Source organism: Numenius arquata, unplaced genomic scaffold (genome assembly GCF_964106895.1).
Source record: "Numenius arquata unplaced genomic scaffold, bNumArq3.hap1.1 HAP1_SCAFFOLD_43, whole genome shotgun sequence".
In the NCBI taxonomy this organism is placed as follows: domain Eukaryota; kingdom Metazoa; phylum Chordata; class Aves; order Charadriiformes; family Scolopacidae; genus Numenius; species Numenius arquata.
Genome location: NW_027415386.1, coordinates 831,555 through 857,784, shown reverse-complemented (window position 1 = coordinate 857,784; position 26,230 = coordinate 831,555). Strand labels below are relative to the sequence as shown.

The 26,230-nt window shown below is 45.1% G+C and overlaps 1 pseudogene; it reads right to left on the bottom strand.

Moving 5' to 3' along the window:
* Positions 1–2,343: 2,343 nt before the first annotated feature.
* LOC141478676 (TRPM8 channel-associated factor 2-like) lies at positions 2,344–16,730 on the bottom strand (annotated as a pseudogene).
* Positions 16,731–26,230: the final 9,500 nt, after the last annotated feature.

The following is a 26,230-nucleotide window of genomic DNA, read 5'->3' as shown; positions in this document are numbered from 1 at the left end:
CCCTGTAAGTGTTCGAGACCAGGCTGGATGGGGCTTTGAGCAACCCAGTCTAGTGGGAGATGTCCCTGCCCATGGCAAGGGGGTTGGAACCAGATAATCTTTTAAGGTCCTTTCCAAACCAAACCATTCTATGATAATGTTTTCTTGTTTTATTGCTACAATCTCAGTTTGGCCTTTCTGCCAAGCTTTTCTCTGATTTATGCTACATTGCTTTTATTTTATGGAGGCGAACAGACATCATTCTGAGGGTGACATTAATTTGAGTTAGTGCAATTTTGAATTGTTTTACTATGCATGCCTAAATATTTCAGGCTGCATTTAGAGCTGGTGTAAATAAATTGTAGCTGCCCCACTGGAATATAGTGCCATTATATTATATTATATTATATTATATTATATTATATTATATTATATTATATTATGTTATAGTGCCCCACTGCCCCTATAGTTGGACTAATCCATCCTAGCTGAGAATCCAACCCATCACCTTTTTCTTTTGTCTTTTTTCTCTTAAGTATTTCAAGATCTATTTTGTTGTGCCATTCATTAAAAAGTAATAGATCCTGCCATACTTGGGTAACAGATCTGATAATATTTTAAAATTATTTTTTTTTAATGTACATGAACTCAACTTCTATTCATAAGCTTATTAGAGGTGAAATCTGCTTCTGTAGGTAGGAGCAGGTCTAAATCTTTATACCATGTAAATTTTCTTCTGAATCTTAAAACCAGGACGAAACTGGTACTGAATCACTGTCTAAGCTATGATTAGCCTCTGCTTTTATTTTATTGGAAGAAAACTCGTAGAGAATAAGAATGGAAAGAAAATTTGAAAGACAAAGCAAAATATTAGGCCAGTTAATCATGGGAAAATCAGAACCATATCTGAGACAGAACAAGAATTAAAAGCTGCTGCAACAAATCTTTGGCTAGATTTTTAGCTTTAGGCTTTTTTTACTGGCCATAGGGAGGTGAAAGTAGGACCACACACACAACCTGCAAGTCCACAACAATTGCTTTATTTATTGCTGATACACAAGGAATGGGTTGGGAGTGTGTCCTGGGTCTGGCAGGGATAGGGTTAATTCTCCCCAGGATCCAGCAGGGACACAGGTATCCCATCGCACCTGAGCCATGCCCAGGGGGTATCCGGAGCTGGCCGGGGAAGGGGAGGGACAGGAAGTCAGGGGGGGCGGAAGAGGAAGTCATCCCCGGGGGGAGCAGAGCAGTCGGGGGGCGTCCCGGTACGGTCGGCAAGCGGTGGTATTGTACTCGTGGTTGTGTATTCCTCTGTCGGTGTTATTATTGTTGTTGTTTCTTGCTCCCCTTGCTGTTCTGTTAAATTGCCTTTGTCTCAACCCACGAGTTTTTGTCTTTTTTCTTCCGATTATCCCCTCCCAGCCACGCTGGCGGTGGGGTCCCGATCTGAGCGAGCGGCTGCCCCCTGGTTCTTTGTTGCCGTCTGAGGCTAAACCACAACAGAGTGGTATGCTATTAGGCTAAGCATTGACACATTTGCCAGCTCTGTGTAGTCACCAGTGTGGTTTGCTATCCAAGCAATTATGTTTGAGGAGGGAGAAAGATTTAATTTCTGTTGCTCCGTGGAAAAGGCTGGACCTCTGTCTTGATGAACTGCTGTCTTCTGCCTGTCTGCTCCCTCATCCTATCATGTCAGTGCCTATTTTTTTAATGTTTGATGAGTCAATGTGTTAAACCACTACTGACTACACTCAAGTCACCTCTTTGTTTCCACTCTGCAGTCTTGCATGGCATGTATCTTGCTGACAGGCTATGGTAAGAGTGACAGCTACAACTTTTACATAATTGTCTTACATAAAGCTGGGCATTGGGTCACACCGTCATACAATGTAGGAAGATATCTACAGCAATTCAGTATCAGCTATGTATTATATCAGCTGTATATAAGCACTATAAGGTCACTTTCATGTGAGTAGGTGTGGAAGTTCTGCATACTTAGAGTGATTAAAGTTAGGGATTTTAGGGTAATCAAAACCATAGTGAAAATGTCATGTTACTGAAATTATAACTGAAGAATACAACATTGTGGAGGCTACTATTTGCCTTACAGACCCATATTCTATTGGTATTATCCTTGAGACCGCTCCAGTGACTGCTTCACCCGGAAAATTTCCATTTCATCAGAGAAAGGTTCTGCAGGAACTAAATCTACTCAGAATTATATTCCTCCTGTGGCAAAGAACACAGAACAAAGCTCATTTGTTATTTAACCCTTCAGAAGATGGCTTAGATGGTTGCTGAGCTGCAAGGGGGAAAAGATAGACCATAGCTAGTCTGAGAATCAAGGTTTAGATATTTTTTCCTTCATGGTCTCTAAGATCTAGTTGGGTCCTGTTCCCAGCTGGGTAAAGAGGACAGTTCCACAGACAGCTCTTGGTAGGCCAACCCCAGGCTGTAAAAAAAGGAGCCAGGTTCTTGTTCACCTGCTGAGAAAAATTCTGTACCCACAAGTTCATCTTGGAAGGGTTGTCTTTTGGGATGGTGGACATTTTCTGGTAGTCAGAGAAGAGCTGGGTGAAGGGGTTCCAATCAAACCCTTCCTGCAACTGAAGGAGAAGAATACAGTGTAAAAACAAGGAACTTCTCATTTCGCTGCCGTTATTCCTGTGTTACAAGCAGTAGAAAATTGCATAGGTTTCTGCAGTGTCTTTTAGAATAAATGTAAAGTTAGATGAAGGCATCCAACTTTTAGGCTTCAGAGCATAATTTACAGCACTAGAGTACAGAAGAATAACAGGAGGTTGTTTACTCCTCATAGTCCCCTATTGATATGGAAACTTCTGGTGCTGAGACTAGCTATGGACTAAGCAGTATGTTTTTGTGAGAAGGTTGGAGACTCATGAGGAGGCTGACTGGAAGGTGGGACGTGAAGTGGTCTGGTCTTGTGCCAGGTCAAAAGCAGTAAGCCAACTTATACTGGAGGAGGCTCCACACCATTAGGTTATGTCTGAACTGCAGAATGCATCCCAGACAATTCACAACCCCTTGTCACGATATGTCCACAGTGTTCCTACTTGTCTGTTCCCTCCCCTGCCACCAGTTTCCTATGGGAAGAAAACACAGGTACTTGTGGGAGCGAACTGTGGGACATCCTGGACAACATGGGGAACCAGTGCTTTGGAGCATGCTGCAAGTGCTACTTTTTCCTAGTCTAGACAGAATCTGGGAGGTCTCTGACTTTACTCCAAAGCAAGCAGTAAGGAGGTGGAGACAAAACAGTACAGACAGGAGTTTTGTTGTTCCATTCAATCTGTAAATTCATTGGGCCAATTAACTAGTTTTCTAATTGTTTTATACTCTTTTTTTTCAGGATCTGTGTTACAGGCTTAGTGACAACTCTGGGGTGGTAAATGGGTAACCAGGCTGAACTCTGAGAGATGGTATACTCCATCAGTCAATGGCAAGACCGTCCTGCCACAAAAATGTAAGAACCATACAGGAGCTGGACCTAAAAAGGCCTGAAGACCAATGCTCAAGCCTTCCTGGATTGAAGGAATGTGAAAAGCATCTAAATGGCACAGCCAAATGTGGGGCTCAAAGGAACATAGAAACCATTCCATAGAAAAAAAAAAATATAGCTGTAATACAGACAGAATTGTAATTGTTCTTTCATGTCACATTTATCTCAGCAGTCCTGTCAGTAGCCAGATAGGAGATCCCAGCCCATAGGGTGTGGGTGAGGCAGTGCGGCAGAGGCCAGCACTAAGTGGCCTTACACTACTAGCAAGGTAGTGTGGGGAAAATTTTAATTTCCCCTTTTGAAACTGTTCCACTCTGTATATTTTGATATTCGTTGCACCAGAGAAAACAGAGGTTGACTTTTCAGCTTGATGATTCAGGCAGTCCTCTGGGATGTGGAAAAATTCAGGATCAATACTCCTCCCATAAATATTTTGTTGTTCATATAAGATCTGAGAGCTCCTAGACAAGGGGGCTGAGGGGTACTCACAACAGGCAGTAGCTTAAGCCATCATAATGGATATTCATCTTAAAGTTCCCAGGTAAAATGTTGAGTGCTCTCTCCATTAGGCTACTAGTTGCTACAGGGAAGAAAGGGAAAGGGGGAATGTGGAATAATTCCTAAGATATAATTTTTATTAAAAATATATAGCATTGTTCACACATTAAGGACAGGTATAAAATCGAAACGTTTCCAGGGTGGAACACAGCAGCAGCTGGTATGCAAGGAATCCGCTACATCTATGACTCCCTGAACAAAAGCAACACGGAGGATGGAGTGGAGTGAAGATTCCAAGGCCAAGCTCTGTGATTACACAGCAGAATGGGAACAAGGTGATCCTATGGAACTGATAAGCGGCATGCTTGCTACCCTGAGCCAACAGTCTGTCAAATTTTGATGAAATGCTGTCCTTTGTGCGAACTTTGCTCATTATAATGTCATTATAATACCAAAACACACCTCCAGCCCGAAGGCTGCCTGCCTCCAAGGTGCGACCACTCCTCCTTGAGTCTGTGCCCTGAATTTTTCGTAAACTATACCTTTAAATGCGAAGCGAGAGAATTTTACACCAATCATAATAAAGGTATTTATGACTAAAGTCACTCAAACTCCACCTTGAAGGTAAAAAATAATATAAAAATAACCCGAGAAAGGGGGCATGCTAGGGAAGACACCATCGTAAACAAGTCAGGGAGGACCCCATCATGGACTGCCTCTGACTCCCAGGACCAGTCGAGGGGCTGAGCCTTTCTTCCCCCCCATAGGGACGTCTGTGGATAAGACTTAGACTATACCGAGTGCTTCCTCGGGGAACTTAGAAATCTCTCTAGAGGGTTACCTGTTACATTTATAGCCAGGCTGTATTGTTTGTAACTTTGTCGCGTGCTTTGTACCATTAACATTTTTTCTTTTACTTGCATGTGCTTTGCAGACAGTGTACTTATCACCGGCAAACCATAAGAACCTTTGTATCTGTTGCTTAAATAAACTGCACTGTTTAAGTAGCTGGCCGTTTCGGTTTCTCACTGAACGCGACCAGACACTAAAGTGTGGCCGTGCTAGTTCGTGAGCACGACTAGACTGAAGGTGCAGTCTACTATTAGTGTATCCAGAATTGTGATAGTTTAAAATATATTAAACGTGACTGGACTGATAGTGGTGAATTGGGCATCACTCAGAATTTAAACCCAGCCGCCCCTAGCCTCCCACCTCGGTGAGGAGTGTTAGATCGCAAGGGGGTTTATTTTCGGCCAAAACTATTTTGCCTCTTCACGCAACAGGGAAGGGAAAAATCTCTCTCGCATCCTTCCCAAAAGAACGCACTTTAATCTAGGACAGGGTTCATGATTTAGAGTTTCAACTACAGTGAGGGATCCAGCTACATGTGCAAGAGGATAAGCTGAACCCGTCTCCTTACACTTGATGGACTACACTGGCTCTACTCAGTGCGTTGGCTGATATGAAAACCCTGCTCTTCGCTATGTAAAGAGAAGCCTAGTCATGTAACTCACCAGGATACTACTAGAAGCCTGGCTCTTCTAGACACTTTACAATGCCAAGAGGTTTATTTTACCAACTAGCCCAATGTCCCACAGAAAATGTGCAGCAGATTAAAAAGCTGTGCCTAAATTTGATCATCCTTTTCCCATGCTGTATAACAAGAAGCAATTCCTGTTTCTCTCCTAGGCAAAAAGATTAGTATATTGAACTAAGCTCTGTCCTGAGTGGCTAAGCCCAAGTCTAGCAAAGGAAGGTTTGCAGGAAAAATCAGCAATAAACGCTCTGTCTGTATAGATAGAGTGCTTTCTGGACCCAAGATGAACCCAGATTATAAGCAAACATCTTACAAGGCATGACAGCTACAGTCATCAGGCTGTAGAGGCATCCTTCTGAACACAGGCTTCACTGACTGTACTAAGAATACACCTGCTTTTCCCAGTTACCTGCAGGTATGTCTCCAGAGCAGTTCACATTTCCCAGTCCTTTAGTGCCTTTCTTCAGATAGTCTCTTATCCTTGCCTCCCGACACTGTGACCTAAGTGCCTAATGTGCCTGATGCCTGGGAATCCCCAGCACGTTCTCATGATATAAACAGACCAGAGGTTGCAGGTGGCCTCTGTGGTATGAGGGGGAAACTCCCATGCTTTCTGCTGTTGATTGTGTCCGAGCTCATGGACAGGACCCCAAAGACCAGTAGTTTGCATGTGCTTCATGTCTAACATCTCCTTCACTGAATCCAGGTGGCCCATGATGGGGTAGCCAGCATGCATCCAGCCTGCAGGAAAGACAGGTACCAACACGAAAGTTCTCACTCCAGTGCCTATATTTTTCATTTCTCTAGTGCTTTTCCTCCATCTCACAAACCACAGTGTATTGCCATAAATGACAATTTTGGGAGATAAGGAAACAGTACAAGTTTCACCCTAACAAATAGTCAAATAAGCAATGTACAGGTAGTACTGAACTATCAGCTAAGCACTGTTTTGACTGACGGTGGTCAGTCAGTTTGGAAGTGGTGGAATCACCATCCCTGGAAGTATTTAAAAGACAGGTAGACATGCTGCTGAGGTACATGGTTTAATGGTGGTTTTGGCAGCATTAGGGTAATGATTGGACTCTATGATCTTATAGATCCCTTCCAACCTAGATAATTCTATGATTCTATGATCCTATAAGCATACACTCATGGTTGGACTGAGGTTGAGACTTTAGGATGAGGGAAAAAGCCTGACCATTGTCCAGGATACACCTGAACTCTCACAAACTGAGCAGAGATAATGCCACCGAATCATGCAATAATGTGATTCAGCATCCTGGCAGAGCTTGAGTCTTCCTATGTTAAGAGTGTGGATACTGCAGGTCTATACTCCACTAGTCATCAGTGTGGATGAGACACATGGAAGTCTGTTCTAAACCTCAAAAGATAGCTATACTATAAACAACGTCCCAGCATCATGCTAGGCAAGAATCTTGCACTGCAAGGGATTTTGCTCATGTCTCCTTGGTGTCTTCATCCCTGATTTGTCCTTCTCAAGATTCCCAAAACTTCATAGAAGAGTCACATCTCCAAACTCAAACATTTACTGTAGGAGGGGATAAGCAGCCCTTTACACTCACTATGTAGAGAGACTACACAGCCGTCTTTGATCACTAAGCTTGCAGACAACTCAAGTTGGAGAACATGAACGGCAACGCCCTTCTTGCAGGAACTATTTAAGATCTTGAGGTCCCTCTTTTTTAATAAGAGGGATGCATGCATTTAGCAGCCACTGGCACCCAAGAAGTTCAGGTCCAGAAATGTGAGTGAAACTAGTCCACCCAAAACTGAAGGGAAATTTGTGTCTGCAGATTATAACCTTTTCAATTGGCATTTGCTCAGGATAGTAGAACTTAGCACTCCCAAGATGTGCAACAAATTCTTTCCATGTGGCTTAGCAAAGGGTTAGGACACCAGGGTTCATGCCAAGTCCTTGTCTCATTGTGGGATGATGAATTTAGTCTATTTTGAAAAACAAATGAACAAAACTTGTATTGCAAAGTTTCGTGTTTACCATCTAATTTGACTCTAGATCAAATGCACTCAGTTCTCAACTTGAAAAGCTGGGGTGGGAGAACATCAGCTGCAAAACTATAAACTCATGGGCTTTGACAGTGATACTGATTCTGCTTCTGCCATCATCTCAGGCACACGTCTTCTCAGGCTAAGCCTTACCCACAGTAACCCATGTGCAGCCCTTCTCCAGCACATAGGCACACACAGGTTTAAAAACTGCCACTGAATGCGTGAGAACAGTCCTGTGGTTGAGGCAGGGAAAAACAGGAATCAGGTCACCATCTGCCAGCTGTACTGACTCTACAGTGTATTCAGGAGGGAGAATGACTAACTACATGTGAGTCAAAGCCACTGCAGTCAATAGTTCTGCATCTTAACATGCCCTGGCAGCAGAACAGCTAAGTTTTGCCAGAAGGGAGGCATCTGAAAGGGTCAATACATTTTTTTTAAGCCCCACCTTACCATGTTTCCATCCTGATAGAATAGATCACAATTATGCAAGGGTCACAGTCATTTGACACCTTACGTATGTTCCCAGTCTGGTTTTAGCAAAATAGCCTTGAAGGAACAGACATTGCTGCTAGAGGCCGCTTTGCCTCTTAACCCCTTGAGAAGGCCATATGACAGTGTATCTACTGAATGAGATCTGGACATCTGTTACAATCCTCTCTGGCCTTGGGAATTTTGTTGGTATGGCTGCCAATTTGCTTATTGCCACCATGATCTGATTTCAGAAGGTCAGCAGTGGCTCTGGGTTCTCCATGTGGTGGATGCTGTCAGATGGCACTGTCAGGATGAGATTGTCAACAGCAAGTTCTGCCCAGGGAGCAGAGTAGTGCCTGATACAGGTCTTCCACTGGCTTTCACAGGTCTCCCCTACACAAACAACATAGAAAATAAGTTAAACACAGCTCTGAGTTTTAAGCATGCTCCTGGAGGTCAAGATGGAGAAATAGACCACAGTCAAGAAATTGTCTTGGAAAACAGTATGTGTTAGTTGTGAGACAAGGGGTGGTGGCTGTTAACTACTTAATCCTCATCCTGTGCTTGGGAAGTCTCCTCAGGCTCTTTAATGGATGGGAGACAGAAAGAGAGGACTGGCATATACCAGAGCAGTAACATAGCAAGAACAGATCCCTGTTTCCCATCCGAGAACAAGAAGCACCAGGTTTCTCCAGGGTCCCTTGATGATCTCATTTCTTCTTCTCCATCAGATATTTGCAATTTATATACCAACCCTGGTTTTGCTTAGTTTGACAGAAAAGCAAGAAGAAATTGTATACAGGAAGATAAACTGATGGAAAACATGGGAAATTCAGCAGAGGGATTTACTGTAGGGACTGGAGATTCCCATACAGGGACACAGTAAAGCAGGCAGAGTGCAATGCAAGCTTTGTTGTGGCAGAGGTCAGCCAGTCTCCCTCCAACACAACGGTTTCCATCAGAAATGACAACTCCAACCTCAAAAAATGTCAGTTTGGACAAATTCTGCCTATTTTGTGACAGCTCCCTTATCTACCTCCTGCCATGTAGCAGGCACAAAGTGACTAAGTGACATACCCAGAATCCCAGAAGACAACAAAGCAGGGAAACTAAATCTGGGTATTCCTAAACCCAGGGATTTCTAAGACATTCCTTTCAGTCGCAGAGATAGCAGCACTGTGAGCAGCACTAAGGAAAAAGGCACCAAGGTAAACAAACCTACCAAGCCTGAAGAAAGGAGCTCTGACTGCCCTTCTACTGTGATGGGCACTTTCCCCGGGATGCTCCTTGGTGGTACTATGATGTAAGTGAGGCCACCCCAGAGGCAGGAAATAGACTGTTTCTGGCAGGCAATATCACAGGTACGTATTACTACTGGGGTTCGCTTCAGCTCTGTGGCATGAGAAAGGTCATCCATGTGACACCCAATCTGCACCTGGCAAACAGAAGGGTAGGAACAGCTGGTCAAAGGTCTCTGAGTGTGACTTGGAAGACCGACCTGGCAGACTGACCACAACACTCAGAGTCATCTGTTGCAGCACTGCCTTTCCAGGACATGCACACGGAATCACGGAATTGTCAGAGTTGGAAGGGACCTCTAGAGATCATCTAGCCCAACTCCCCTGCTAAAGCAGGATTGCCCAGAGCACATCACTCAGGACTGCATCCAGGCGAGTCTTGAAAATCTCCAGAGAAGGGGACTCCATGACCTCCCTGGGCAGCCTGTTCCAGGGCTCTGTCACCCAGCCTAGGCTTTCAGCCTGTAATGACCAGAAGCAGCAAATACAATGAAAAAAGCTGGTGAAGTTCAGTGCTATCCCCGTCTCAAGTAGCGTACAGCAATACTCCCATTATTACTGGATCAACTACATCCTTCACCAGCAGTTCAAGGTACTGCAGGACTTCTTTCACTGCACTGTGCTTGCATTGATCATTCCTTCACCATTCACCAGCATCAGTCACATCCTGTAACATATGAGTAGGAGAGATGTGATTACTGCTGGCTTCTTTAACTGTGTCTCTTGCTTGGTCCTTATACCAGTAAAACAGACAGCATGTGGCTACAGGATCAGACAGAAACACCTGAGTTAACTTTGCATTTCAGCTGCAGGGAGCTCACTGCAAAAATATCCAAGCGGGTAAGCATTTATCTGCTTCATACTTTGCAGCGAACAGAATCCCAAGTAACTAGTTTATATCTGATCTGAATATATCTACATAAGCAATAGTGACAGCACTGTGAAAGTACCTTATGAGAGATCTAGAGAGACAGAACTAAGTTTGGTGCATAGAGGGGCTCAAGTACTTATTTTGGGCATGAAATTCACCTTGATCAGTTCTCTTTGCACGTTAACAAAACAAATACAGCTGCCTTCAGGCAGCAGTCATATTCAGTTATCTTCCCAGCACACAGAAATAAGAGGAATGCAACAGAAGAGTGTGGGAAACGTGAAAAATGACAATGCATTGAAAGTGCCACAGAGTGGCAGCAGTAAGAGAGGACTGAAAAGGCAGCAAAACCTTCTTGCAAGCTATTTTTGAGTGCTCACCTGACAAATACATCCGTGTAAGCAGAAGCCAAACTAGAGAGAGTTTACCTTTAGACCAGCACTGACCACCAGGCAAGGGAATGTTATAACTGCTGTGTGCCCTTCAGGGAGGTAGAGTCCCATACTCCTCCAGGCTGTCTTACCTAAAGGTGGGAGAACACAGTCCTCAACAGTCAGGCATTTCAGCCTGACTTTGTGGATTCTGGAGATTTTAAGCTGCAATAGAAGCATACTCCCATCTTTTCCTTTTTCGTTGCTCTACAGTCACAGAACTGTCTCAGGTTTTACCCAACTTGTCAGAAATACAGTTTTAAAGCAATAGGGTAGCAGCATGAAGAAGATCATCACGCCATTAGCAAGCAAGCCCATCCAAGTTTGAACTTCTGGAAACGCCAAGTTTAAATGTGTTTACTAGTATCTTTTAAAAATAATAATAAGAAAAAAAAGAAACCAAAACCCCAACACCTCCCCCTCTCCCCTCTCCTCAGATCCTCTTACCCTAAAGGCCTGATAAGAGGTGCACACCGTGGTGGTATTAAACACTGTTGAAGCCATAATGGTCCTAAAACATTTCCTAAATAACTGACTGACAGTTACATCACATTTTTCCTTACTGACTGGCCCAGCACAAGCTGGGGCCTGCACGAATTCTCATTTCTAGCTGGCTGAAGTTATAAGAAAGCCTAAAATGACTGTCCTATACTAGGTGTAACTGTAAGATGGGTACCCTACCATACCACTACAATTCAGCATGTTTCTAGACAGTCTTCCCATGGAAATGCAAGTCTCCTCTGCCTAGTACTCTGAGGTGACTCTGTTAGGTGGTTCTTCTCCCCCAGGTGCCTGTGCATGAACAGCAAGGAAGTAAGACTTCCACAGGGTGTTTCAGAGAACTGAAATCAGGGTTGACCACAAAAGGAGCCTGTCTGCCACTACCGAGGCCAGCCTCCTCACAAGCCCACAGTGAAATTGTACATCTGTCCTCATGTTCAGACATAGCCAGACACGTGCACACTGAGGATGGGTGCCCCATTGATCCCAGCAACAGGATGCCTCAAGAGGAAGGGACATATACTCACCTGGGTTTGTGCCATCAATTTCCACAGTGGTAGGGAGGGCACAGACCCCAGCAGCAGATTTCTGCACCAGGGCTGCACTGTCTGTCATGGTGAGGGACAGCTCGGTTGCCATGCAGAGAAGGACTGCCTCTTTGGTGTTGCTCTTGACAGGGCAGTGCCTGCTGCCGTGTGGGATCCCACTTCTCTGAAGCACTTTGGTCAGGATGCTGTGGACCAAGGCATAAGCAGGGCGGTCGTAGGCTGGGATGTGCAGAAAGGCAGTGCAGTCTTGTGCTAGCCTTTGCAGCCAGTCCTTCGAGGGGGCCTGGAGCTCCTCATGCTTGTGTACATGCCTGTTGAAGAGAGCGAGCGCCTTGCGGAAGTAGTAGTGCTCCCCAGACCCCAGGGCCGGGTGCTTGGCTGCCCAGACGCTCTGCCCCAGGATGCTCAACCCAAAGCAGTTGAGGATTTTGTTGCCAGGATATTTTGCCACAGCAGCTTTGCTACGGTTCTGGGAAGCCCAGTACCAGGTCTGGCCTCCAACCTGTAGGCCACCTCCCTCTGCCACGAAGGTGTGAACCCTCTCCACCTCTCTGTTGCTGTAAGAAGAGCAGCAGTACAGGTTGATGTCAGCTGTGACACCTGTGACTGCACCTCTCCCTGAGAAAGGAGGCTATACAGTTTCTTCAGGCTGGCATCCACACCCACCAGCCCCTTTCTCCCAGCATCCAGCCAGCGGACAGCGTTGTGCATGAACCTGGCCGGCTTTGGAGAGAACAGCTGGCTCTCGTGGGTTGCCACCACAACATGGCAGAGTTGGGCAGAGAGGAACCTGATGAAATTCAACAAGGGCAAGTGTAGGGTGCTGCACCTGGGGAGGAACAACCAACCCCCTGCACCAGTACAGGTTGGGGGCTGACCTGCTGGAGAGCAGCTCTGAGGAGAAAGACCTGGGAGTCCTAGTGGACAGTAGGATGACCATGAGCCAACAATGTGCCCTTGTGGCAAAGAAGGCCAATGGCATCCTGGGGTACATCAGGAAGAGTGTGACCAGCAGGTGGAGGGAGGTCATCCTCCCCCCTCTACTCTGCCCTGGTGAGTCCCCATCTGGAGTACTGTGTCCGGTTCTGGGCTCCCCAGTTCAAGAAGAACAGGCAACTGCTGGAGAGAGTACAGCAGAGGGCTACAAAGATGATTAGGTGCCTGGAGCCTCTCTCTTATGAGGAAAGGCTGAGAGATTTGAGTCTTTTTTAGACTGAGGAAGGATCTGATAAATACTTAAAGGGTGGGTGTCAAGAGGATGGCGCACAGGACCAGAGGAAATGGTCTTAAATTGCAGCAGGGGAGGATTATATTAGATTAGGAAGAATTACTTTACTGAGAGAGTGGTCAGGCACTGGAACAGCCTGCCCAGGGAGGTGGTGGAGTCACCATCCCTGGAGGTATTTAAGAAACGTGTAGACATGACAATTCAGGGCATGCTCTAGTCCCCGAGATTGTTGGTTTGTGTCTGTTTGTTTGTGTCTGTTTGGTTTGGGTTTTTTTTTTTTTTTGTGATTGGACTCAATGATCTCAAAGGTCCCTTCCAACCATGAAGATTCTGTGATTCTGTGATTTTTTCAGTGGTGCCCAGTGACAGGACAAGAGGAAATGGGCATAAACTTGAATATAAGAAGTTCCACCTAAACATGAGGAGGAACTTCTTTCCTTTGAGGGTGGCAGAGCCCTGGAATAGGCTGCCCAGAGAGGTGGTGGAGTCTCCTTCTCTGGAGACATTCAAAACTCACCTGGACACATTCCTGTGCAACCTACTCTGGGTGGACCTGCTTTGGCAGGGGGGTTGGACTACATGATGTCCGGAGGTCCCTTCCAACCCCATGTGATTCTGTGATTCTGAATATCAACCAGCTCTCTTGAGCCCCCCTACCTTCCAGAGCCCTATCCCATGGGATTTCTCCAAGCAGTTTCTTGGTGAGGTCGAAGTTAGCCCTCCTGAAATCCAAGGTTTCAGTCCTACTTGTTGTTTTGCGCGTACTGCCCACGATCCTGAACTCTATCTTTTCATGGTCACTGCAACCAAGTTTGCCCCCAACGTTCATGTCCTCCACCAGTCCCTCTTTGTTTGTCAGCACTAGATCCAGTAGTGCTTCACTCTTTGTTGGCTCCTCCATCAGCTGAGTTAAGAAGTTCTCATCAACACACTGGAGGAACCTCCTGGAATGTAGATGCCTGGCAGTGTAGCATTCCCAGCAGATATCAGGGTGATTGAAGTCCCCCACGAGAACCAAGGCCTGCGATTGTGAGGCTACTTTGAGCTGACTGTAAAAGGCCTCATCAACTTCCCCATCCTGATCAGGTGGCCTGTAATAAACACCCACAACACTCTCTCTCATATTGGCCTGCCCCTTAACCCTCACCCACAAGCTCTCAACTCTCTCTTATTCTGACCCCAAGGAGGGCTTTGGGGACATCTCCTCACACTCTATCCATTCCTTAACATAGAGAGCAACACTTCCACTCCTCCTTCCTCACCTGTCCCTTCTGAACAGCTTGTAGCCCTCAATAGCCACACTCCAGTTGTAGGATTCATCCCATCAGGTTTCAGTGATGGCCACTATATCATAGCTTTCCAGCAGCACAGTAGCTTCCAACTCCCCTGTTTGTTGCCCATGCTGCATGCATTCGTGTAGAGGCACTTCAGCTGGGCTGTCGGCTGTGCTGCCTTCTTAAGGGAACTGTTGGTCTCCACAATAAAAAGAGATTATACTGTGTAAGGCCCTCTTATCTCTGCTATTTCCATATAACTCCTGTATGTCACTGTGAAGAAACACATGTTGAATTATTCTCATTTGCTTTGTTTACACTTTCTCCTAAGCAAAACACAGTTTTCTCGCAACACCTGGAAATAATCTGTTGTTACGTGGCCATTGCAGCCAACTCAATAAGAGTAAAAGATGCTGCCATTCTGCATGCCCATAGGACAGGAATTAAATCTGCAGCTCTCCTTTGGTTATGACTTTACTGAGACCTTTTATCACACAGAGTATATGCCCATGCATATAGCACAGCACCTGCCTTAAAGCGCAGTCTGATCCTCTGTGGGTTAAGCAAAGACCAGCGGGAAGGCCCAGATGCACAAAGCTGTTGTGTTGTATGGAAATTAGGTATCCACATTTCTCTGGGGCTCTGGATCCAAAGGAAACCACCACAAAAGTACCCTAAACAAGGTGTAATTCACAAAGTTACCATTTAAAGTCTTGTTAATTGCTATGTAAATTCTCTCTGCTGGGTTCTCCACCACTCTCTCTCTTCCATGCACTGCACATGAGGCAGTGGGAACATGCCCGTGCACTGCAGATGGGAACAAGAATGAATCAGCAAATTTTAATTTAGTAACTTAATTTGTTAGCTGTGTCCAAGCACTTCGCTGAATTCAACAGCTTTCTACTACCTTTTTTGGGAAACAAATTCGGCATCCAGAGACTATAAAATCCAATTATTTTGTCTGAAAATAACAGAAATTTAGTATTACATATGCACAAGGAAAAGGCTACTAAGGAAAGACTTGCAGGGAATTTTATTGTAATTGTTGCAGCTTGCACTGCAGCGAAATGAAGCTGCCACACAGAGGAAGTGCAGCAGCACTCATGTTCCTTGGAGAACCTGCTCTGCCTTGTGTAACTCAGCAGAAAGTGGGGTGCGGTATGCCTGGCACACCTGCTGGCAAAGGGAGGTGGAGGAAGACAGCAGAGCAATGCCCAGGACACTGCTGCCTGCCTGGTCTGCTGTGCAATACGAGTCATAGCAGCCCTGAGCTTTATATCTGCTGCTCCAGTACCCAAGGGACCAGGCTGGAATCCCAAATGAACTGGGAGCACCAAGATTTCCTGTCCACAGCCCATGTCAGAAGCTGAGAAGGGAGGTGGCACACCAGCACCAGCCCCTGGGTTTCACCTGAAGGTGAATTTCTGCAAGTAACAGGTTAAACAGGTTTAGCAGCTGCCAGCCAGAGCCTGGCCCAGAGGGCTGACCTGCTGCTCCATCTCCAACCTAGTTTTGAACTGTAGGAAAGTTGCCCTTATCATACACATCTGGGGAGAAGGAAAGGAATTACTCCTGTTGCCTCTGTGTTGCTGTGTCTGCATACTCGATCAGACTGCTCTAAAAGATGGCTCCCCTTGTTTCCTTCCCCTTGAATGAATTCCCCAGGCATGGCCCAACTTCCCTGGAAGCAGTCAAAGACACCATTCTTTCCAGCTGCAAACAGCAGGAAGGTCCCCCTTAAATCAGAAGACAACAGTTGCATCCCATCCTGGCTATTAAAGAACCAGCATTCGGCATGACCCTCATCTCTCACCTCAAGAATCTTCTATAAACACCTCACCTGCATAACCTGATCAGTTGTTTAAACAGAGAGCAGTTCAGATACTCACAGGACAATTAAGGGAATCTTGGAAATATTCTTGGCAACTTTGAAGATGCCTTTCTCTACCACATTTCCTGTGAAGTACAAGCCAGCCACGCTCGTTACCTGGTTGCCAGGAAATTGAAACAGAACCTTCTCCTTGCCATGTTGATTAGCCCAGTGCCAGGCCTGGCCACCAATGAGCAGCCTTCCACCCCCCTTTACAAAGCCAACCAAGTCTTTTGCCTGCGTGCTGTCATAGGCATCCATCAGTACACCCCCAGGGAGGGACTGAGCTCTGCCCCAGCCTGTACTTTGATGCCAGCCCTGATCAGCAGCTGGGAGAGGGAATCCAAATGAGGATGGACCCCAACCAGGGCCTCAGGGGAAGGCCTGAGCCACTCCACAGCATTTCTGAGGAAATGGGAAAACTTGGGAGTCCTTCAAGATTCCCTTATGGGAAACAGCCACCATCTGGCCCTTCCCGTACTGTGAAACAGCAATCAGAACCTGCTTCTTAGAGCTCACAAGCATGGGGTAGGCATCCTCTCCAACAAGTAGCAGCTCACAAGGAAAAAAATTGCCAGTGAAGTCCCATGGCCCAACACCATCCACTAACAGGTCATAGGTGGCAGAGGGTTTCATCTTCAGGTCACTTACCTGGTGGAGAGAAGACCAACATTCATTACATTGGTTCAGCAATAAAGCTGTAACAATTCTGCAGGGTCACTTCTGGGTTGTCTAGTAGGAACTCCAAACAAACGGGAAACTCACTAGAAGCAGCTTTGTGGACACAACTTTTTCAGTCATTTGGGATTATGGTTTTTTTTTTTGCTTGTTTGGCTTTCTTATCACGCCATTTAAACAGACGTGACAAATATATCAAGATGATGGAGGAAAAGAAAGTGACTGTTCCAACAAATTCTGCTATGCCTTATGGAAGAGGACAGGGAAATAAAGGTGCTCACTTTCCCATTAATAGTTTATTTGGAGAGGGAGAGTGACAGAGACTCCAGGAAGCCTACTAGGAACTTGCCTGGTAGAGGTGGTTTACATGGAAATAGCCAGAAAATGAAAAGACCTTATCAACACAACACATGGCATAATTCAAACATGCATATTTTTCTTCCTAAAAGATACATACAGAACTACACAACAGTTGCTGCAAGATGATATTTCAAAGCTGTACTTTTCTACCTCCATTTAGGCACTATAAGCCTTTGCTTACTACTAAGAGGTGCTGTGAGTAGGAGGAGAGTCAGTATAAATGATGAGGACAACCATCTCCCCTGAAATAACTGTCATTTTAAGTCACATACTACCTAGGAGAGCAGGTCTGGGCGCAGGAGATCCATGCCCTAGTTCCCCAGTCCAAACTGCCGTGTGATCTCAAGGCAACAATTTCCCTTTTCTGTAGCTTTGTTTCACCAGTTTTCCCATCTATGAAGTAAGGAAAGTGGTACTGACCTCAATTGCCAAGCCCTCTGAGGTCTATGGGTGACATGTGCTCTATTTAGGCTCCCCCAGCTTGAAAGTTTGGCAAAATTATCTTCTGCCGAGCTGGGGCTACTGTGACTGTGCAAACAGGAAGGCTTTGAGGTAGAGAGTATGACCCAGTCCCACCCAGTTCCTGTCATTCAGGATTCACGAGGCTGACTTGGAGATTGTTCTCCTACGTCAAGGGAAGGAGCTGCTCTGGGGCGGGCCTGGCCCTTTCCCTGGCAGCATCCCATGCCAACACTGGAGCAGTGTTCTCTGGTCTTCACATGCATTTCATATTTGTCTACCCTGAGAGCAAATCCTTGGCACACAAACACAGGAAAATTGAGAAATCCTGGAGAAGCAGCATTCTTGATTTGTATTTATTTGTCACAAGCCACAGCGTGCTCAGAAACTGCAACAGGATCAAGAATGACAGTATCATTCTCATTGCTTATCCTCTGGACATGCCTGGAAGCTCCTATTTTTGACCTGAACTCTTGTGAGACTCCACTGTTTTTACATATGACTTCTGAGTTGAAGTTGCTGATTAACGTAGGATAAAAACTACATTGCCCAGTAATTTAGTGCTTGTTTGCTGACTTAGTCTGAATCCCAGCTTTGTTCCTCTGGGTTTGAATAAGCCCTACATTTAAAGGCAAATACGAGACCTAAGTGGTTTGCCAGGAATCATGCAACAAAGTAGTAACATGGCTTGGGAAAATGCTGAATTTTTTTTCTGGTGGCTTCTGTGGATTTGATACTAACGTACCTATGTATGTACCTATGTACATACCTATATACTGATACACTGACCATGGTGTAGGGGAGAAGAAAATCAGGTGGATAGTTTCAGCAACTTGTATTCTACCTGAGGCCTACCCTACAGGACTAGGTTTGAAGCAAATTCAGTGAAAAACCACCCTTACTTCTTTGCCCCCACCGTTCTTATCATAGGATTTGGAAGCAAACATCCTAGACTCTGGTTCCATAAAAACATGGGTGCTTCCTGGCACTTATCCAGAAAAAGGAGTGGCTGTCTCAGAAAGGATTTTAACTCTCTTAACTGAATGGAGTCCTTAGAGGTCCCTGTAAAGCCTGTGAGGATCTCCATGACTAAAAAGTATGGGATTGTGCAATATCTGAGACAGGACAAAAGTGGATCACCTGTTAAGAACACAGGCATCTTAAGTGAGCGACTGAGACACAATTCTTAGGGATTTGGCTGCTCTTCCTAAATAGGGAGGACCCTTAGGGTTCCCACTCTTTCCTCTTTTTCAGATTTACAGTCTAGATGTCTGCACAGTAACCAAGGACCAAGTATGCTGCAAAGTCTGTAGGCAGTAAAGAGTCACTAGGCTCCTGCTTCTTAACATGTTTATCAACAAATTGGCAAGGAGGGGAATGCTGACATTTGGCATTTCCTAAAGAAACAAAAGTACTTACATTCATTCTGTCTGTTCAGTGTCAACAAGGTTTTAAAGTGAAAGAGGGTAGATTAGATCAGATATAAGGAATGAATTTTTTTTATTATGAGGGTAGTAAGACACTGGAATGGATTAGCCAGAGAAGCTGTGGATGCCCCATCAGAGGAAGTGTTCAAAGTCAGGCTGGACAGGGCTTTGAGTAACCTGACCTAAAGATGTCCCAGCAGGGCAGGAGGGTTGGACTACGTCCCTTCCAACCCAAACCATTCTGATTCCATGATTCTGATTCAGGTGCTGTGTAGCACAAATGCAAATTTAACATATATAAAAACTGCAAGTGTATTTCAAAGTGTATGTCATGGTTTTGACCAGATTAACCAATCAGAGCGACAGATGGCCCCTCCCCCCCCCCCAAGGAAAAGAGAGGAGACGAAGAGATAAAAGAGATTTATGAGTTTAGAAAAAAACTAAACTACTTTAATGAAAATATTAATAAATAATGAAATAATAATAAAAAAAAAGAAAAGAAAAAAAAATATATACAGTATATACAAAACCGTATCAAGCTCCCAGGGTGATGATCACGTCACTGGCAGGCACAGGGGAAAGTCCCAGGCTGGACTCGGTGATGGACAGGAGCTGGATTCCGGATCTGGAGTCAGGATTGCTCGGATCGGGATCAAAGGCAGACGAACAGACAGGGTCCTCCTCAGATGTCAGCCATTGAAGGAAGAGAGATGACCCTTTGATCCCTCAGCTTTTACACTGAGCATGATGCAGATGGGATGGAATACCCTGTTGGTCAGTTTTGGGTCACCTGTCCTGTCCGCTCCTCCCTACAGGTGTGACCCCTCTACGCTTTTCCGCTTCCGACCCTCCAACAGGGCAAATAACAAATTTACCTGACCTTGGTTGTTATAGCGATAAGTATAAGCAAGGGCCTCTCTGCATACCATTCCTTGGTATTATCAGGTCTTATCACTATGAGAGCGAGCAGTTTCTGAACAATATGCCGTTAATTTCAGAGTTTAGTTAGTTAGAAGAGGCCCAGCTAAAAAGGAAAAATTACTGAACAGAAAATTAGTTCTGTTTTACCTCAAACCAGGACATTCCACCCCTTATTCCATACCATTTGCATTGTGCTCTGATTATCATTACATCTTATCCATCAATACTTACAAATATATATACAGAAGTCCCTTATTTATGATTTATCTTTATACACAAAAATTCATTGAGTTCTTTTAGTCCATAATTGCAGGTTTTTGTCATAGCAGACTCTCAGGCAGAAAAGATGATATGAAATTCATTGTGGTCCATATCCACAGGTAGCATGTCCCTCTTGAAGAGTTTGCTGGACATCACTTGGAGAAGCTAGCTCAGATTTCACCACCACTATTTATCCTGAAAAACACTTATTAGATAATGTTAGTATTATATAACAATTAATATCATACAGCTCAGAATTGAGTATTCTCACCTAGGGTTAAATTTCCTTGAGGTACACATTGACTTTCTCCATTCTCCAGCATCACCCACCAAGTACATCCAGGTCCCTGGGCAAAAACAGTCCCACGAATAGGTTTGCCATTGCCTGAAGGAGGGAAAACCCAAACAGTTCTCCCCAACATATTCCTGTCATGCACCACAGGGACTCTATCCCCTTCTACATTATGTAAAATGTCTGATTGAGCAGGACCAGCTCGATTGATGGATCCCCTGGTGTTAACTAACCAGGTAGCTTGTGCTAGATGCTTGTCCCAATTTTTAAAGGTTCCACCCCCCATTGCTTTCAGGGTGGTTTTCAGCAATCCATTGTATCTCTCAATTTTGCCAGAAGCTGGTGCATGATAGGGGATATGATATACCCACTCGATGCCGTGTTCTTTTGCCCAAGTACTTATAAGATTGTTTTTGAAATGAGTCCCATTGTCTGACTCAATTCTCTCTGGAGTACCATGTCGCCACAAGACTTGCTTTTCAAGGCCCAGGATGGTATTCCGGGCAGTGGCATGGGGTACAGCATAGGTTTCCAACCATCCGGTGCTTCCTTCCACCATTGTAAGCACGTAACGCTTACCCTGGCGTGTTTGAGGGAGTGTGATGTAGTCTATTTGCCAAGCCTCTCCATACTTATATTTTAACCATCGTCCACCATACCACAAAGGTTTTAACCTTTTAGCTTGCTTGATTTCGGCGCATGTTTCACAATCGTGGATAACCTGCGCAAGAGCGTCCATGGTTAAATCCACCTCTTGGTCCCGGGCCCATTTGTATGTTGCATCCCTTCCTTGATGACCTGAAGTGTCATGGGCCCACCGAGCTAAAAACAGTTCACCTTTATGTTCCCAGTCCAAATCTGTCTGGAAAATCTTAGCAGCCTGGTCCACTCGCTGATTGTTTCGATGTTCCTCAGTGGCTCGACTCATGGGTACATGAGCATCTACATGACGTACCTTTGCAACTAGTTTCTCTATCCGTTCAGCAATATTTTGCCACAATTCAGCAGCCCAGATGGGTTTACCTCTGTGCTGCCAGTTGCTCTGCTTCCACTGTTTTAACCATCCCCACACAGCATTTGCCACCATCCATGAGTCAGTACAGAGATAGAGCATTGGCCACTTTTCTCGTTCAGCAATGTCTAGGGCCAGCTGGATAGCTTTTACCTCTGCAAATTGACTTGATTCACCTTCTCCTTCAGTTGCTTCTGCAACTTGTCGTGTGGGACTCCATACAGCAGCTTTCCACTTTCGATGTTTTCCTATAATACGACAAGATCCATCAGTGAACAAAACATACTGTTTCTCATTATCTGAGAGTTCATTATATGGTGGGGCCTCCTCAGCACGTGTTACCACCTTGTCTAGTGGCATTGTGAAGTCTCTGCCTTCGGGCCAGTTTGTGATCACTTCTACAATTCCTGGACAATTTGGGTTTCCTATTCGAGCTCGCTGTGTGATTAAGGCAACCCACTTACTCCAGGTAGCATCGGTGGCATGATGAATAGAAGGAACTTTACCTTTGAACATCCAGCCCAACACTGGTAATCGGGGCACCAGGAGGAGCTGTACTTCAGTACCAATTACCTCTGAAGCAGCTCTAACTCCTTCATATGCTGCCAAGATTTCTTTCTCAGTTGGAGTATAGTTGGCTTCGGATCCTCTGTATCCCCGACTCCAAAATCCTAGGGGTCGACCTCGAGTTTCCCCTGGTGCTTTCTGCCAGAGGCTCCAGGTAGGGCCATTATCTCCGGCTGCAGTATAGAGCACATTTTTAATGTCCTGTCCTGTTCGGACTGGTCCAAGTGCTACCGCATGCACAATCTCTTGTTTAATTTGCTCAAAAGCTTGTCGTTGCTCAGGACCCCATGTAAACTCATTTTTCTTTCGAGTCACTTCATAGAGAGGTTTCACAATCTGACTATAACCTGGAATATGCATTCTCCAGAAACCCACAACGCCTAAGAAGGCTTGTGTTTCCTTTTTGTTAGTAGGTGGGGACATAGATGTTATTTTGTTAATGACATCCATTGGGATCTGCCGACGACCATCTTGCCATTTAATTCCTAAGAACTGGATCTCTCGCGCAGGTCCCTTGACCTTACCTCTTTTCACAGCAAAACCTGCTTTCAAAAGAATCTCGATTATTTTCTTACCTTTCTTGAAAACTTCTTCTGCTGTGTTACCCCACACAATGATGTCATCAATGTATTGCAGGTGTTCTGGAGCTCCACCTTTCTCCAGTGCAGTCTGGATCAGTCCATGGCAAATAGTAGGGCTGTGTTTCCACCCCTGGGGCAGTCAATTCCAGGTATACTGGACACCCCTCCAGGTGAAAGCAAACTGTGGCCTGCACTCTGCTGCTAAAGGAATAGAGAAAAAGGCATTAGCAATGTCAATTGTAGCATACCACTTGGCTGCCTTTGACTCCAGTTCATATTGCAGTTCTAGCATGTCTGGCACAGCAGCACTCAGTGGTGGTGTGACTTCATTCAGGCCACGATAGTCTACTGTTAGACGCCAGTCCCCGTCAGACTTTCGCACTGGCCATATCAGGCTGTTAAAGGGTGAGCGAGTCTTGCTGATCACTCCTTGAGTCTCCAGCTGACGAATCAGGTTCTGGATGGGAATCGGGGAGTCTCGGTTAGTGCGATACTGTCGCCGATACACTGTGGCAGTAGCAATTGGCACCCGCTGTCCTTTAACCCTCAGCAATCCCACAACAGAAGGGTCATCTGAAAAGCCAGGTAAGGCAGACAGCTGTGTAAAGTCCTCAGTCTCTACAGCTGCTACACCAAAAGCCCATCGATAGCCTTTTGGGTCTTTGAAATACCCTCTCTTGAAAAAGTCAATGCCCAGGATGCACGGAGCATCTGGGCCAGTGATAATGGGGTGCTTTGACGCATGGAAACAAACCCTACAACTCGTAGAGAGTTATAAAGCAGGTATGTTCATTGCGGCGCCGGGTGCAAGGGGGATTGCTCCTCCAAACTTGCACACCAGCTCGTAAAACAAGCATCTATTCATGATGAAAATCACACATATTCATTAATGTGGGCTGGGTTATTATAATTAATTCTAAGAAAAGGCGTTACTATTCTAATTATTTCTAGGAACTCATTATCATAAGTCTCCTCCCCTTGCCGCATGCGTACTGTCGCCTGGTGGTCGTGGGCCAGGGTCTTCTGGAGGAAGGCTCATAGTCTTCCTCACCGTGTACTTTTACCTTTGGCTTAGAATGCTGGGCTGGCTGGCCCCCAAACCGCAAAACTGGTCCCGACCAGATGGACACTTTACCCAGACAATTGGGTTCCTCCTTAGCATGCAGGCTGTTCCCGCTATCTTATACACAAGGCCATTTCTTTATCTTGGAATGCTGGGCTCCGAGCTCTGTTCTTTGCCAGGCTGTACTAAATCCACACTAACAGCCTTTAACCATTCGTTCTCTGAATCAAGTCCCCCCTTTTCTTTCACCTTTGTAAATTCTTTTACAATTGCCTATAACACACTCTCCTTCTCCATCTGATTTCTAAAATACTTCCCTGACTCCACTCGTTCACAGAGCTGATGCTTCTTCCATTGAATGTATTCATCTTTGGCCCCTCTGGTACAACACATAAGACATCTAGCTAATGCACACACTAAAATTCCTAATACAAGTATTACCACTAGAAGGATAAACAGTTGTTTAAGCCAAGCCAGATTAGGTAAACACGAGGTTAACTTTTCCCAAAGGTCTGAAAACCTGAACGTGGTGTCATCTTGCGCAGTCTGATGCAAAATCTGAGTTTTAGCTATGAGATTTTGTAAGTCTTTCTCTATTCTTCCGCTTTGGTTTACATATGAGCAACAGCTTTGATTAATCACTGCACATAAGCCTCCCTCTTTCAAGTTAATAAATCTAATGCCATTCTATTTTGTCCAACCACATTTGCTAATGACTGGACTTCTTGTTGAAGTGCCTGTATATAGCATCGATTGTAGATTTCTCAAGTGCTTCTATAGTAGCTGATACGTTTACAATTGCTTTCTCCAATTCACTAACGCCCAGGGATGGCATAAGCCACCTTACAAAGCTATGGAATCTTGTTCCCCTTGTCACTAGAGGGTTTTCTACCTCTCGAATTCTCCTCCAAGGTGTTCTCAACATACCTGAGGGGATTTCGGACTGATTAAACACTGTATCTTGGCTAGTTAGATAGCCTATTGTGCAAGTTCCTTTCCATCCTGCAGGGAGCTGTTTTCTGCTATACCCATCTCCACACAGCCACCAGTACCCTTTAGGCAACTTACAGGGTCCAATAGTTGCTGTCAGATTCACACCTAGAAACTTTCCTGCCTGATACTATCCATACTCCCAAGAGTATTCTTCTCCTTGGGAAATACCGCTGCTTTTATATGCAACTAATTGGGTCTTATTACAAAAGTCAATGTATGTGACATTTATCCCTGTTAAATCCCAATCTTCTACATTAACAGTTGTCTTATTGATCCAGAAGTTGCTCCATCCCCATGCTACTGTCATATTTCCTGGCCCTCTGCCTCTATATTCCCCGTGTTCCCAGGTACAATTGTTATTGCTAACTAATACAACGAGATCTTCCTTTAACACTTGTAAATCAAATCTGAGTCCTAAGGGGTAGATATTATCATCGTTCTCACAATACCCGTCCAACTCATCTTCCCCCCTTGCCCAAAATTTGGGCCAGGTTCCGTTGGCACAGTTCCAATTGCTTGCTGCCACCCCATATAGAGGCAATTTCATTTCTCCTTTGGGGAGGGTACTACATACCCAACAATCTGACAGATTAGTAGCCCTTACCAATGTTTCTAGATTTCGTGAATATGTATTCATATCCCATGTCCCTCCCCCTGAAATACAAAGCCCCGGCATGGTAACGATTATCAATGTCATTAATGTCCATCTCTTCGTTGGAGGCGACGTTTCAAGGGTCCGGCCTGCATTGATGTCCATTGGGGTTCTGGAGCTCTCTTGACTCGAGTCCAATGGATACAAGCGGCTTGTTCCTTAATCTTTATGGCTGTGTGAGAGGTCAGCAGTACCTGGAAGGGACCTTCCCACTTTGGCTTCAGTGGTGAATCTGTAAAAGACTTGACATATACATAATCCCCAGGTTCGATCTCGTGTACTGGTCCATCCAGCCCACGAGCTCTTGTTCCCAGAACCACTTTTTCTACCCCTCGGATCTGTTTTTGTAAATTTATCATGTAATCTGTCAATATTTCATTCCCCAACTCTGTGGATGTCCCATCTTGTACGCTATATGGTCTCCCATAGAGTATTTCAAAGGGACTCATACCTTCTTTGGTTCTGGGTTTTGTTCTTATCCTGAGAAGGGCTAACAGTAATGACTGAGGCCAGGCCAAGTTAGCTTCCTGGCCTAGCTTCACAATCTGCGTTTTGATCAAGTGATTCATCTTTTCTACCTGACCACTGGATCGTGGGTTGTATGGGGTGTGAAGTTGCCAATCTATACCCAGTAATCTGCTTACTTTTGAAACAACCTTTGCAGTGAAATGAGATCCTCGGTCCGAGGAAATCACTGCAGGAACCCCAAATCTTGGTATAATCTCTTGCAACAACACTTTAGCCACTTCTCTTGTTTTATTGGTTCGGCAGGGAAATGCCTCTGGCCATCCTGAAAAGGTATCTGTTAATACCAATAGGTATCGAAACCCCCCTTTTCTTGGAAGTTCTGAAAAATCAATTTGCCATTGTTGTCCCGGATGGTTTCCCTTCCCTATTTGGCCAAACT